Here is a 12,791-nt window from a genome sequence, read left to right as displayed (position 1 = left end):
ATAATTCCAGCACTTGGGAGGCGGAGGCAGGAAGATCAGAAGTTCAATATCATCCTTGGCCACACAGCAAACTCAAGGCCAGCCTGTGTTACGTGAGACCTTAGCGTGCGAGCGCACATGCACGAGCATGCAGTGTGCTCACGCGGGGATGACACTGCAGCGGGTCTCGATTAAGGTGTTAATTGTATGAAGCACCTGTGTTAAAACTCACCTGAACCTGCGTTTTACTACGCAAATTAGACCTCACTGTAAAATAGATTACAGTGAGCTCTTACACTGCCAGACTCGACAGACAGATCCAGGCAGGCTGTAGGGAACACAGCCTACAGTCAGGCCAGCCAGAGAAGCCGGCTTATATCCAGTAATTGCTCTCAATGTGATTTTACCACATTCCCAATCTTCCGACAGGGGGATGAGTAGCCGCTCATCAGCGGCTGAGTGGATGAACAGAGTGTGGTAGATGCGTGCCGTGGAATCTTATTCAAGCCATAACGAAGAACTAAATCGTGTCATTTATAGAAAAGAATGAATGGAATCAGAGATCATGATATTGAAATAAGCCAGACTCCAAAAGACAAATATTGCATTTTTCCCTTGTATTCTGAGTATAATTTTTTTTAAAAGACATGAAAATGTGGTCCCCCAGAAGGGGACCAAAAGCAGCAGAGAGGGGGGATACGAGAGATTTATGGAGGAGCTAATCAAAGTACACTACACGTATGTATGAAAATACAATGAGGCCCTTTACTTTGTATAATTATTATGCATTGCTATAAATTGAAGCTGGGTGTGGTGAACACATCCCAAGACTTGGGAAGTGGAGGTAAAAGGATCAGGAGTTCAAAGCCAGCTTGGGATACATTGAGACTCAGTAAAGAAATAATGTAGTAAGAAAAGGTAAAGCGGGCCATGAGATGGCTCAGTGGGTAAAGGGGCTTGCTGCCAAGCCTGACGATCTGAGTTCAATCCCTAGGACCCACGTGACGGAGGGAGAGAACAGACCCCCCTAAGATTTGTTCTTTGACACACACATCATGAAACACTAGTCCCCACCCCAATACACAAATGAATAAATTTATCTTTTGTTAATGAATGAGAAGAAAGGGCGACAGTGACAGCCTGGAGAGGAGTGTAGAGTTGGGGTCCCACCAACTCTGCTGTACCAGACTGCTCTGTTGAATTGGTTCAAATTTATTTTCTGAAATGGGCCACTATCTGGAGGTTGGCTGGGGATGGCTGCCCATTTTCCCTCTTCCCTTTCTGTGACATTTCCAGGGACTAGAGAAACCAGACTCTAGCCCTGTTTGGGGCCTGCTCCTCTGGGACAGAATCTCAGTATTTGTTATGAAATGTTTTGGTTATATGTCCTGAGTCTCCTGGGTAAATACCATGAGCACCAGGGCGGACAAAATTAACCCAAACATATCAATTTCCTGATTTAAATTGGATTGTGTACATACAGGTGGACTTTCTTCTCCCCAGAGATGTTGAAGGTAAATGTGTTAGGAATTATCTGCACAGAGAGAGTGTCACCTGGCGGGAGCCATGGGTCACCTCACTCATTTCTGGAAAAGGTTCGTAAGCAGCTCTGGCTACAGTCCTTGCCCAGTGCCTTGGGCTTGCCATAAAAGTCTCCTCGGTGCCTTGGCACACAGCTGGCCCCATGGCATCCTCCTCAGCACTGGGACTTGGGGGGTGGAGGGATCTCTCATGAGATCCCTGTTTGCTAAGAAGGCTCTGAAGACAGTCAGCCCACAACCTGACAGAAGTCACTTCAAAGTGAAAATCCAGCTCACGGTATCCATAGGAGCCTCTATATTAATCCATTTCAGGGTGATCATAAACCACTATGTTAAACTGGCTCTACACAGGATAAGGAGAACCAGGGGACATAAAGGTCAGGGCAAGTCCCTGATCTTGGAAATCCTATTGAAAAGCTCTCAGGGAGAACTTTCCCTCTGGATGGAGACCCTCCAACTCTAATGACCAGACCGAGACACCACAGGATGCAATCAGCAAGAGGATTTGGTTTATTGTCGGGATACACAGGCACAGGCACCTGCGGGCGCTTCAGTCACTCGGGGGACTGGCGCGCCCCACGGAACCAAGGATGGGCTTTTTATAGGATTTTTGGGGAGCAGAAGCAAGCATACAGAAGCAGATGCATGGTTACAGGGATATAATTGGTGGATTCTAATGTGGCAAGGGTTCAGCCCGGGGGCAAGTTTCCTAGCTACCTTCCTGAAACATAACGACTGACTCGGCCCCCCAAGGGTTCAGCCTGGGGGCAAGTTTCCTAGCTACCTTCTTGGAACATAACGGCTGACTCGGCCCCCCACCAGGGTGTGGGACCTCTCCCGGGGCTTTTTTCATTGTCAGGTGCTCAACCGCAGTCGTCCTGTTGCCAGGCCTTCAACCAAACACATCCTGCTTGGCAGCCGCTTTGTACTCAGTGTTTTAACCTTTCTCTGAACCAGTCATCTTAAGTATAGCCTTGCAAAATGGCGTTACTGCTGCTAAGCTGGGGTCTTTCACTATCTAGTGGATAAAGGGATAAGGATACCAACCAGGACACATCAAGTTGAGGAGGATGTGAAGAGGATGCTGGGAGCAGGGGAAGTGTCAGTCCATTCCACCTGTGACAAATGGGGCCGTTGCTCTGTGCTCACGCTCACCATTGGTGCACACAGCCCAGAAGAGTTTCCCACTTTCTCCACATCCCTCCCTCTCCTTACAGCAGCAGGGAGATCACTGACAGCCTCTACATCTCTTTGGTGAACCCTCTCCATGACATCCAACTGTACTTAAAATCCATCTCAGAGCTCTTAACACAGCTGTCTGAGTCAGCTACTGCTGTGTAACAAACTGCCCCCAAACTCAGTTGGCCAGCGGCGATAAGAATGCTTGCCTGTGTGTTCTCAGGTCAGCTTGGCCAGATGATTTGGGCTGATACGGTCTCAGTGACTCTTCCTCATGCCTTAGAACTTACATGTTGTTTCCTTTGCAGAATCCAAAGGAACAATCGGGGATATAGGATACTCTTAAGGCCTGGTCTTGAAACTATAGCCACTAAGCTAAGGCCAAGAACAAGAGGTAGGAAGTCCACTTGGGTCACCATGACGCTAAAACAGGAAGGCTAAGGCTAAAGAACACTGTCCACACCCACCCCTGCTCCAACATCTCCAGACTCTCCTTGACTCCTGAACACCCTTTATTTGTTCCAGTCACCCTGGCTTTCCCCTCTGGATTTGTAGTAAGAAGCTTCCCCCTCCAGGCACCTGCCTAGAGGGATCTTCCTTGTTCATTCTGTTCACCCTCTGATTTCAACTTAAATGTCACGTCCTTTGAAAGGCATCTCAGAACCTCCTGCAGGAGTTCACTGCCACCTTCCCACCAAGGTGTCATATGGCATTGACATCTGTGTCTGCATATTCGGTGTTCACCCTATTCTCCCCACAACTCCGCACTGGCCCATATCCCAGCTAGAGAGTGAGTCACATAAGGGCACTATGTCTATTTCATTTACAATGTTGAGCATCCTGAGTTCCTACAGTGTCACGGAGGCTACCTTTGCACTGACCTTTCATGGAGAATGGAATTCACCCTTGGGCCAAAGCTGGTAAGAAAAAAAAAACATCGCAGAATCTCAAGAGGGACACAGAACCACAGCACCCAGCTGGCTATGGTGGCATGTGCCAGTAATCCCAGTACTGGAAAAACACAATGAAGATAGGATCAGGAGTTCAAGGCCACCCTCGGCTACATAGTGTATTCAAGGACAGCCTGGGCTACATGAGACACTATCTAAAATAACAAAGAAAAGTGAAACAACAGCAGCACCCTTGCCACCCAGGAACTTGCTAGAAATGCCCAGCTCCAGGCCCTGCCACAGCCTGGGTTCACCAAAGCTATCCTGACATGGGCCTCAGCAACCTGGACTTGACACCCTTTAGATAATTCTCATTCAGGCAAAAGTCTGCACACCACTAGCCTAAGCCAGAAGTCAGCCATCTTTCTTCCTAAAGATTTATTTCTATTATTATTTTTTTGAGAATGTGTGTGCGTGTCTGTCTGTTTACGGGGATGTGCCCATGGGAATACAAGTACCTGCAGAGCCCAGAAGAGGGCGTAAGATTCCCAGCAGTTGGATTTACAGACTCTTGTGAGCCATTAGACGTGGGTATTAGGAACAAACCCTGGTTCCCTGCAAGAGTAGAGAACGTTCTTAACCACTGAGCTATCTCTCCAGTCCCCTCCCCAGCCCCTCCCCCATCTTTCTTTCTGTAAAGAGTGGGATAGTAAATATGTCGTGATTTGCAGCTTTGTTCTGCTGCACTCGCTCTCAGCACTGCTCCAGGTACAGGGAGGAAGTGGAACAGCTACAAACAATATACATATGCAAATGTTGGTCATGGCTGAGATCCAACACAAACATTGCTATCCAAAGCAGTCGGGCTAGGCTTGAGGACTCTGCTTGCTGGCCCTGGCCCGGGCGAAAGATTCCCATGCCCCAATTCTCAGGTTTTCAAGCTCACAAGTCCCAGGTTGAGCTAAGGGAAGTAAAATTCCAAGGCTGTGTATAAATTTCCTTTTCATAAAAATTTCATTTATTCAAATGAGTAAATACCTTATCTGCACCAGGCACTCAATACGCAGAAATGATAATGCGCCCACCGCCTTCCAAAAGTGGAAGCCGGTCAGCTGAGCCTCCTGTCAGGAGCCAGCTCCTGCACATGAGGCCTCCCTCTTGTTCCTCAAAGCAATCTGATGTCACGGATACACAGCTGGACCCTTGTACCCTGGAACAGAGAACTGGACAGAGATATGTGTGGATAGCGACAAACAAAGCAAGGGAATCCATTAAAGTCTTTCCAAGGGAGTCGGTGAGATGGAGTAGAGCGCTGGCTTAGTTGGGAACGGCCATGCAGTGCAAAGGAACAGGTTCTGGTACACGGTAAAGGTTTGTTTAGGTTATGGGTTCATGGTAAGGATTTTGGGGGTGGAGGGTTGATTAGTGTTATTGTTTTTTATAGATAAAGTTTGTTTTTTTTTTTTAAGAGTTTTGATTTATTATAAATACACTGTAGCTGTCTTCAGAGACACCAGAAGAGGGCATCAGATCCCATTACAGATGGTTGTGAGCCACCATGTGGTTGCTGGGATTTGTACCCAGGAACTCTGGAAGAGCAGTCGGTGCTCTTAACCACTGAGCCATCTCTCCAGCCCCAGATAAAGTTTGTTTTGTAGATGAGAGAAGTCAGGCTCAGAGAGGAACGCAAGCTCATATAAGATGGTTGTAGCCTGCTCAACATGGGACATGGCTCAGCACGAACAAGAGGAATGCATAGCAGCCCAGATCTGATGGTGTGTTCCATTTCACCCCCTCCCGCTACAGAGATGCCAGTAGCAGAAAGCAGATGTCAGACATGTTCCAGCCACCTCCTTAGGTCCACAATGGGGTGCAGTGTCAGCGAAGTAATCATCGAACGTTTCAGAAGTGCTGTGTCGACGAAGTAGTCATATAACGTTTCAGGAGCTAGTCCCCTACTGACCATCAGGCCGGAAGACAGGATTCTGAAAGTGTCCATGTCCTCAAAACGGGGGTACAGAGTGATACAGGAGATACAGCCCCCGCTTGGTGGAGAGGAAGGGCAGGCAGCAGGCAGGGGCTTGCAACAGCAACTTGCTCGCATCCTTGTGGATCAGGAAGCAAAAATAAGGGAGGAGGGATGCTTGTGGTCCTGCTAGGGCTTTGGAGTTCATTTTCATAGTGCGGGCTCTGTGTGTCGTTTGCGTAGTGCAGACTTTCTTGCATGCTTTGCTCCGTGTAGCTCTAGACGCGACTCTGCACATCACCCGCATGTTTCCTTAGCATCTTTCATCATCCCTCTAGGGTAAGTGCCTCAGCACGAGGTGTTCTGTGACTTCTCCACAGCACTCTCTGCCTTGACTCCACCCACCAGGCTACTGTTCTTCTCCCCATTGGATAATACAGAAAACCGAGCAGGCAGTGACTCCTCCCACCAGGCTGCTGTTCTTCTCCCCATTGGACGATACAGAAAACTGAGGGTCAGCAGGCAAAGTGACTCTGTCAGCCTCCATAGCCAGACACCAGCAGTGCCAACACTCAGAGCCAGCTCTGACAGATTCCAAGGCCAGAGCTGTGTCTCCCCAGAGGACGATCCCGCAAGGCAGTCCGGAGAGATGAGCCTTGCTTCCATAAAGTATCTGCTAAGGAAGGAATGCAGCACCACACTGCCCGATCTGACCAGCGTTTCCCCGCAGCTGCCTCCAGGACCTTCTCCTTCCGCCACCTGCGAAGTCAAGTGTCACTTGTCCTTCTGCTAACTGGGCTGCAGAGCAGATCTGAAAGAGACTGACAAGATGAATCACAGCTTTGTGAGGTGTTGCGCACCTCTTCTCGGAGTGCACCCGGGGGCTCCCAGTGAGCTGGGGACTATTGCTGTTATTCAATGACGTGCAAAGTGCTTGTGAGGGAAAATGTCCTCGCCCCCCACACGCCCCTACATGCGCTTTTTTTTTCTTGGATGAACAGTGATGGAAGCTCATCGTCCTGACTGGAGAGTTCAATCAAACCATTCAGACAGGTGATTGAAAGGACAACGGGGCGGTTGATCTGATTTCAGCACAACCCGAGCCTGGTGAAGCAGGATTGAGGTGCTTCCTGCTATCTCAAGAAACATCAAATTAAGAGCAGCTGGGCCTGACATTGGGCCTGACAGGGAGTGAAGAGGCTGTCTCAGCCCCAGCCTCTCTCTGAGGCTGCTTCAAGAAGAGCCTGGTTCTCCTGGAACCGGGAGCAGAGGCTCCCCCTCTTCCATTGTGAACTCTGTCCTCGCTGCTAAAATGATGTCTTTCGCTGCGGGACAATGGCCATGGGTTTGGCGGACAATACAGAGATCTGTGTTAACAGTGAAGCCCAGAAGAAACCCAGACCCAGGAAGGAAATTGGAAACCGTGACAGTGTCCTTAGCCACACCTAGTCTGCAAAGCAGACATTTCTATGCATGGAGCCCTTGACACGCAGTCCTTGCCCCTGGTCCTCTCTTGGACCCTTCAAGACTGCTTCCCTTGGCAAGGTTCCGGTGTCCCCAAAATTCCAGAAGTGAAGGGCTTTGCAAGATGCTGGGGACATTCCAAAGTGTTCTTCAGCAACCGTGGATTCCTGGGTACAGCCAACAATACATCTGACGCTTCTCAGGGGCTATCACCTGCTTTATTCCTGCTACACACACACACACACACACACACACACACACACACACACACACACACACAAAGTTGCCCAGCCCCTCCTCCTCCTAGGGCCATGTCTTTCTCTTCCCTAAAGACAAAGTCAAAACACTTTAGAGATTAAATGGATACAGTCTGCGGAGTGTAATCAGCTCAGCTCAGCTCAGCTGGAAGCCTTCCTCCCACCCCTCTTCCTGCCACCATAGCCCCTCCACCAAAGACATGTCCTCACTCACAGTCACTGAGGGCAACACAGCAAAGCTCCAGCAGTGTGGAGGGTCCTTCCAGGACAGCCAGTGTGCACACTTAGGAAGTAACCCACCTGGTCCAGCGTGACTTCCTAGCAACTAGCTTCTCGAGCTGGATGCCTCGCCTGGACTGAGATGTAGCAAGGGCCACGACCCAGAGTGGCTTGCCTTGCTTCTCCTCAACACTGGCTAAGCCAGAGGATCTGGTGATGGAGAGAAAGCTACAGTGAGGTTGAGCACATCCGCCCAGAGTCGGGTGGAGCCTTGGTATTTAAACTGCAGTAGAGCCAGCCCTCTGTGCCTAGCTGTACACAGATTGGGGCGTGGGAGGAGCATGAACAGGGGGAAGAGGAGGAGGAACTTCCTGAAAAGCACCTCAGGTCAGATTAGAAACTGAATTAGTGATACCCAAGACCCTTGTTTGATTCCCAGCACTACTGTGCCCCCAAATTAGGGGGGAATGGAATCATAGGATGGCACGACAAAGAAACCCTCAAACTGGCCAGGGCTCAGGGGATGAGCTGGCAGCCTAGTAGACTGAGAGGAGCAAGATGCTGACTGGCCACCCAGAGAGAGCAAGAACTGAAGCTAGAACAAAAAGGGAAGCCTGTATTTCTGGGCCTTGGGTGTCTCGTCATAAATCGTCAAAAAGATGATTACACAGGCATCTCATCATAACCTAGGTCGCAAAGAATCATCTCCAAGATGTCCTGCTGCCGTTTAGATCTGAAGTGTCCGTCACGTGTTAAAGGCTTGCACATTGAAGGTGTAGTCCCCAGTGTGGCAGTGTTTAGAAGTGCGTGGGGAACTGACAGGACCCCGAGGACTCTGACATCATCAATAGACTCACCCACTGACGGGTTCATAATTTGGGGCAGTCTGCTGGGCGGTGACAGGACTGGAGGAGTTGAAAGAGGTATATCCTTGAGGGTGTGGCCTTAAGAGCATAATTTGTCCTCATTTTCTGCGTGTCCCTGTTTCTCTTATCTATTTATCTCCCTTTTGGCCACCACAAAGCAAGCTCCCTCCTCATCCAACTGTGATGATGCTCTGCCTCACCCCAGGCCTAAGCTGTGATGAGGGCAGCCAGCTGAGTCCTCTGAACCCAGAAGCCCCAAATCCCCCTCAGATTGTATCTCTCCAGTACTCTGTCCCAGTGACCAAAAGCTGACATGGACTCTGTACCCATCTCACCTGTAGGTAAATGTTGCTTTAACCAAACTGCCTACCTACAGCAAAATCTGGATTGACTGGTGGGAGAGTGTAATGAAAATACAGAATGAGCATTGTCGTGGGGCATCTGGGAAATGTCTGCTTTGGGCCCATGGGTTTCAATACTTGGTCCCCAGATGGAGGACCTGCTTGGAGAGGCTGGGGCACTTTTAGGAGGGAGTCAATTGGCAGGGTAAAACCTTAAGGTTCTTATATCCCTGTTCCAAGTGTTTGCTCTGTTTCTGCTTCAGGACTTTGGACACAATGTGACCAGTGTATGGACAATGTACAGTTCCTCTGAGCCTTCCTAGCCATGATGAATCACTTCTTTTTTTAAAGGTTTATTTATTATTATATTTATATGAGTACACTGTTTTCAGACACACCAGAAGAGGGCATCGGATCCCATTACAGATGGTTGTGAGCCACCGTGTGGTTGCTGGGAATTGAAATCATGACCTCTGGAAGAGCAGCACTTAACTGCTGAGCCATCTCTCCAGCCCCCTCACTTCCTTTTTTTAAAAATTGTTTCTTTAAAATTGATTTTATTACCTTTTACTGTGCGGGTGCGTGGGTGCGTGCGTGCGTGGGTGCGTGCGTGCGTGGGTGCGTGCGTGTGTGCTGCATGACCTCTCTCCTTCCACCATCTGAGTCCCTGGGTCCCAGACATCAAGCTCAGATCCTCGGGCTAGGCAAAGGCACCTTCACCCACAGAAGCCACCTCAGCGGCCCTTAAATTGCTTCCTGTCGGACATTTTGTCTCACCAATGAGAAAGTAGCTGCCACAAGTGATGGCTTAGGAAGCTCCCAGAGGAATGTCAACCTTGAAAGCAAAGCCAACAGCACTCAGAACAGCAACGATGGGTGGGGGGCACAGAAGCAGCCATTCCGGTCCCATCCTCCACTCTGAACGCTAAGCTGAAGCCAGTCCTCCTGGAGAAGCCCCTCTTGCATCCCTTTCTCCCTGGATGCCTTCAATCTGTCTTGCTTGTATTTATTTCCATAGCAAGTTCTTATTACAAGCCTTTGTATTTGCCTGGCACTGTCATGCGTGCCTCTTGAATAGTCATTCATCCACATAAACCTTCATGCCAGTGACAAGAGCCCTCATCACTCCCATTTTACAGATGAGAGAAGGAATATGTAGAGAAATCTACTAAGGCTAGTGAGTTTGGAGTGAGGATTCAAACCTGCGTGTTTCCTGAGGGCAGGGCTTGGGACTTTCATTCCATCTAAAACAAGAGTGCTCAAAAAATAGTTGAATGAACAAATGAGAGAAGGCTGGGCTGGTTGACAAGGGCTTCAACAACCACCAAAGAGACCCCAGGTACCCACAGGTGACCGGGAGCAGTCAAAGACAATGTAAGTGCTCTGGGCACAGCCATTCAGCACCAGGGAGGCTCTGGCTTCCCATGAGACCTCAAAGGACTCAGGCAGTAGACCCGAGCTTTCCTGAGGTATATGGGAGCAAGAGACTGCCTTCTTGTGACTTCCCCTGCCCTCCTCCGCCTCTGTGGTTGGAGACTCCAATTAATTATGCTGTGTAATTAGATAAAGAATATTCATTTTTCATTAATGACGTTTAACTCCTGCTCTGTGGCTGAGTTCCTTACGTTTTAATTAAGCGGGACTCCTGAAAGCCACGCGGCTGCTCCGAGAGTGCTCCCTCTCACAGTGAACAGTCACTTAGAATTTTAAGAAGTGAAGGATTCCTTCCCCAAGTTAATTACCTCAAAATTAGCTTAATCACAGCTCATTTAAACTTATCTAAACAACAGCGCAAGGAGTTCCAGGAAACTGAGGTTCTGGCTCTGCCTGGTTTTAAAGTTTAAGATTTATTATTAAGTAATAATAACTTTTAAAGTCTGCTCTGATGGATAGCAGTGACCTGGTGACCTATGGGCTAAAGCTCGTTTGGGGCTGGAACATGGACACGGAGGGAAGTGCTTGTTCATTTGCAAACCAGCGACCTAAGGTCTGAGGTGCTAAACCTCTCCTTATTTGACTTCTCCCAAAAGAAGGAAGTTCCAGCCTTCAGGTCCAGACCACTCACTCCTCACCAGATATCAGCTTCCCCATTTGTTCTTAAAGAAGATAATGCCTTGGAGGATGGGAGGTAAGCCAAGTAGCCCTCTCTGCTGTGCATTCTCAAAACAGATCATCTAGACAGAGGAACAGACAAAGCTCTAAACAAACCAGGCTCAAGGAGCCAAGAATTACCTCTGTAACGCTCTGCAGGCGTGGCTGTGCCCCATGTAACAACTGGCATGCTACAGGCACTGGATACACAGACAGTGAAGAGAGCTCAAGCAGGCAGCCTTAGGAGGCCAAGTTGGGACCCCGGGAGAAGCTGCCCATTTCCAGCTCTCTGCAAGAAAGGGTCAACTTTCAGAAGATTCACAGGGACTGACCTCAAGGAAAGTTTACCTTTGAGGCGGACACCATGGAGCCAGCACACCTAAAGCTGAGGCAGGTGGATTACCAGTCTGCATCCCTCCCAGGCCACACAGAGGGAGCCCTCTTCAAAAGTGGGAAAAAAAAGAAAGAGACATGTGTGCAGTGTCCTGTGTAATTCTCACAGCAGTCCATTTGCACAAGGACATTAGGATCCTCTTGTCCCTGGGTGGGAAAAACCAAACCGAGGGACAAAGAAATCAGCTCCAAGTTCAAGCTGACACCAAATAACAGGATTTTATCCCAGATATCTTGGGAGGGGGAGAGGCTGGGGATGGTCCAGAGGGAAGCCCTGAGTCAGAAGCAAACAGGGAAACTGAGTCACTTGTCATTCTATCGTAGACTAGAAAGGACTGGAGTAACAATTAACTTCTGTCTGTAGTGTTGTGTGGAGCAGAGAGGCAGAAACTAGCTCTGTAGATAAGCACCACCCTGGCCAGCCAGGGGCAGGGACAGGCCAGACCAGCAGGAAGCTGAGGCTGCCCCTCCTGCTGCTGAGCCAAGGCCCCTGAGCTGGGAGGCTGAGAAATGATTTATCCGCCTCCTCTTTCCACACAATTGGCTTTCCTTTGCCAGCTCCCTGTTGGGGTGAGAATGCTGGAAAAGCCTAGAAGGGGCGGTGAGCATCATAAAAGACTTCTAAAAATCAGAGGCCGCCTCCCTGGTCTCGAGATGAATAGCTGCGGTACCCCAGCGTTCCCCTGTCCCTTCTGCTCAATCCTAGGTCACTCTGCCTCACCAAAGGGCCCTGTGTTCCTGGCAAGGGTCCAGGGCTTCCTAGCCATTACCTGTCCCTGCTCCGTCTCCCCCTCCCACCCAAGAGAGGTGGCACCATAGCGGAGACAACTGTGTAATTCTAGCTGTCACTGCCCTAATTACACCCCACGGTCCTCCCGCCAGCACTGTGCACCCCGTGCCGCCTGCATAATGGGCCTTTTTTTAAAAAAAGAGACACTCTCTCCTTTTCACAGCTGCCTTTTGAAGGGGAACAATCTCACACAATGTCTCTTAATGACGGCACTGCCTGGCTCTCCAGCCTTCCCCAACCCCCAGTCGCCAGCCCCAGCCCCAACTCAGCCCCTTCCCCCCCCCTCTCTCTCTCTCCTTGATAATCATCATAATTGTCATAATCACCCTGGAGTTAAGAGAAGGTACCTGGGACATTTCCATCAATTATGAAGTGACCTAATGAAAGGTCAAGTTGATCTGTGTGAGCAGGAGGCTGAGGAAAGAGAAGGAGGCAAACACACCATCACACATGAGTGAACAGGGGAATGCTCATGCGCACGCGCGCGCGCACACACACACACACACACACGCACGCACGCACACACGCACGCGCGCGCGCGCACACACACACACACACACACACACACACACACACACACGGGTGCACATGCTACACCTGTGCACACGCCAGACTGAAGGCTGGCAAGAAGAGAGGCAGAGACAAAGGCAGTTTCCTCCCAGTGCAGAAACACAAAGAGTCAGGTCAGGTCCACGAAGAGATTCACCACACCCTGAGCCCTGGGAGAGACAGGAAGAAGATTTCCCGAACAAAGTCAGCACAGTTGAGGCTCAGAGCAGGGATCAAGGTTACAGCTGATGGACGTCAGTTCCCTG

The 12,791-nt window shown here is 49.7% G+C and overlaps 1 long non-coding RNA gene across 1 annotated transcript; it reads right to left on the bottom strand.

Moving 5' to 3' along the window:
• Positions 1–2,007: 2,007 nt before the first annotated feature.
• LOC120103126 (uncharacterized) lies at positions 2,008–12,500 on the bottom strand. Its single transcript, XR_015620485.1, has 2 exons — positions 12,324–12,500; positions 2,008–6,376 (listed from the first exon to the last, which is right to left on the bottom strand). It is a non-coding gene; the product is annotated as an uncharacterized LOC120103126 (long non-coding RNA).
• Between the last annotated feature and the right edge of the window lie 291 nt (positions 12,501–12,791).

This window comes from Rattus norvegicus, chromosome 5, assembly GCF_021556685.1.
Source record: "Rattus norvegicus strain SHRSP/BbbUtx chromosome 5, alternate assembly SHRSP_T2T, whole genome shotgun sequence".
In the NCBI taxonomy this organism is placed as follows: domain Eukaryota; kingdom Metazoa; phylum Chordata; class Mammalia; order Rodentia; family Muridae; genus Rattus; species Rattus norvegicus.
The sequence above is the reverse complement of the archived record's forward strand: the minus strand, read 5'-3'. Positions and strand labels throughout refer to the sequence as shown.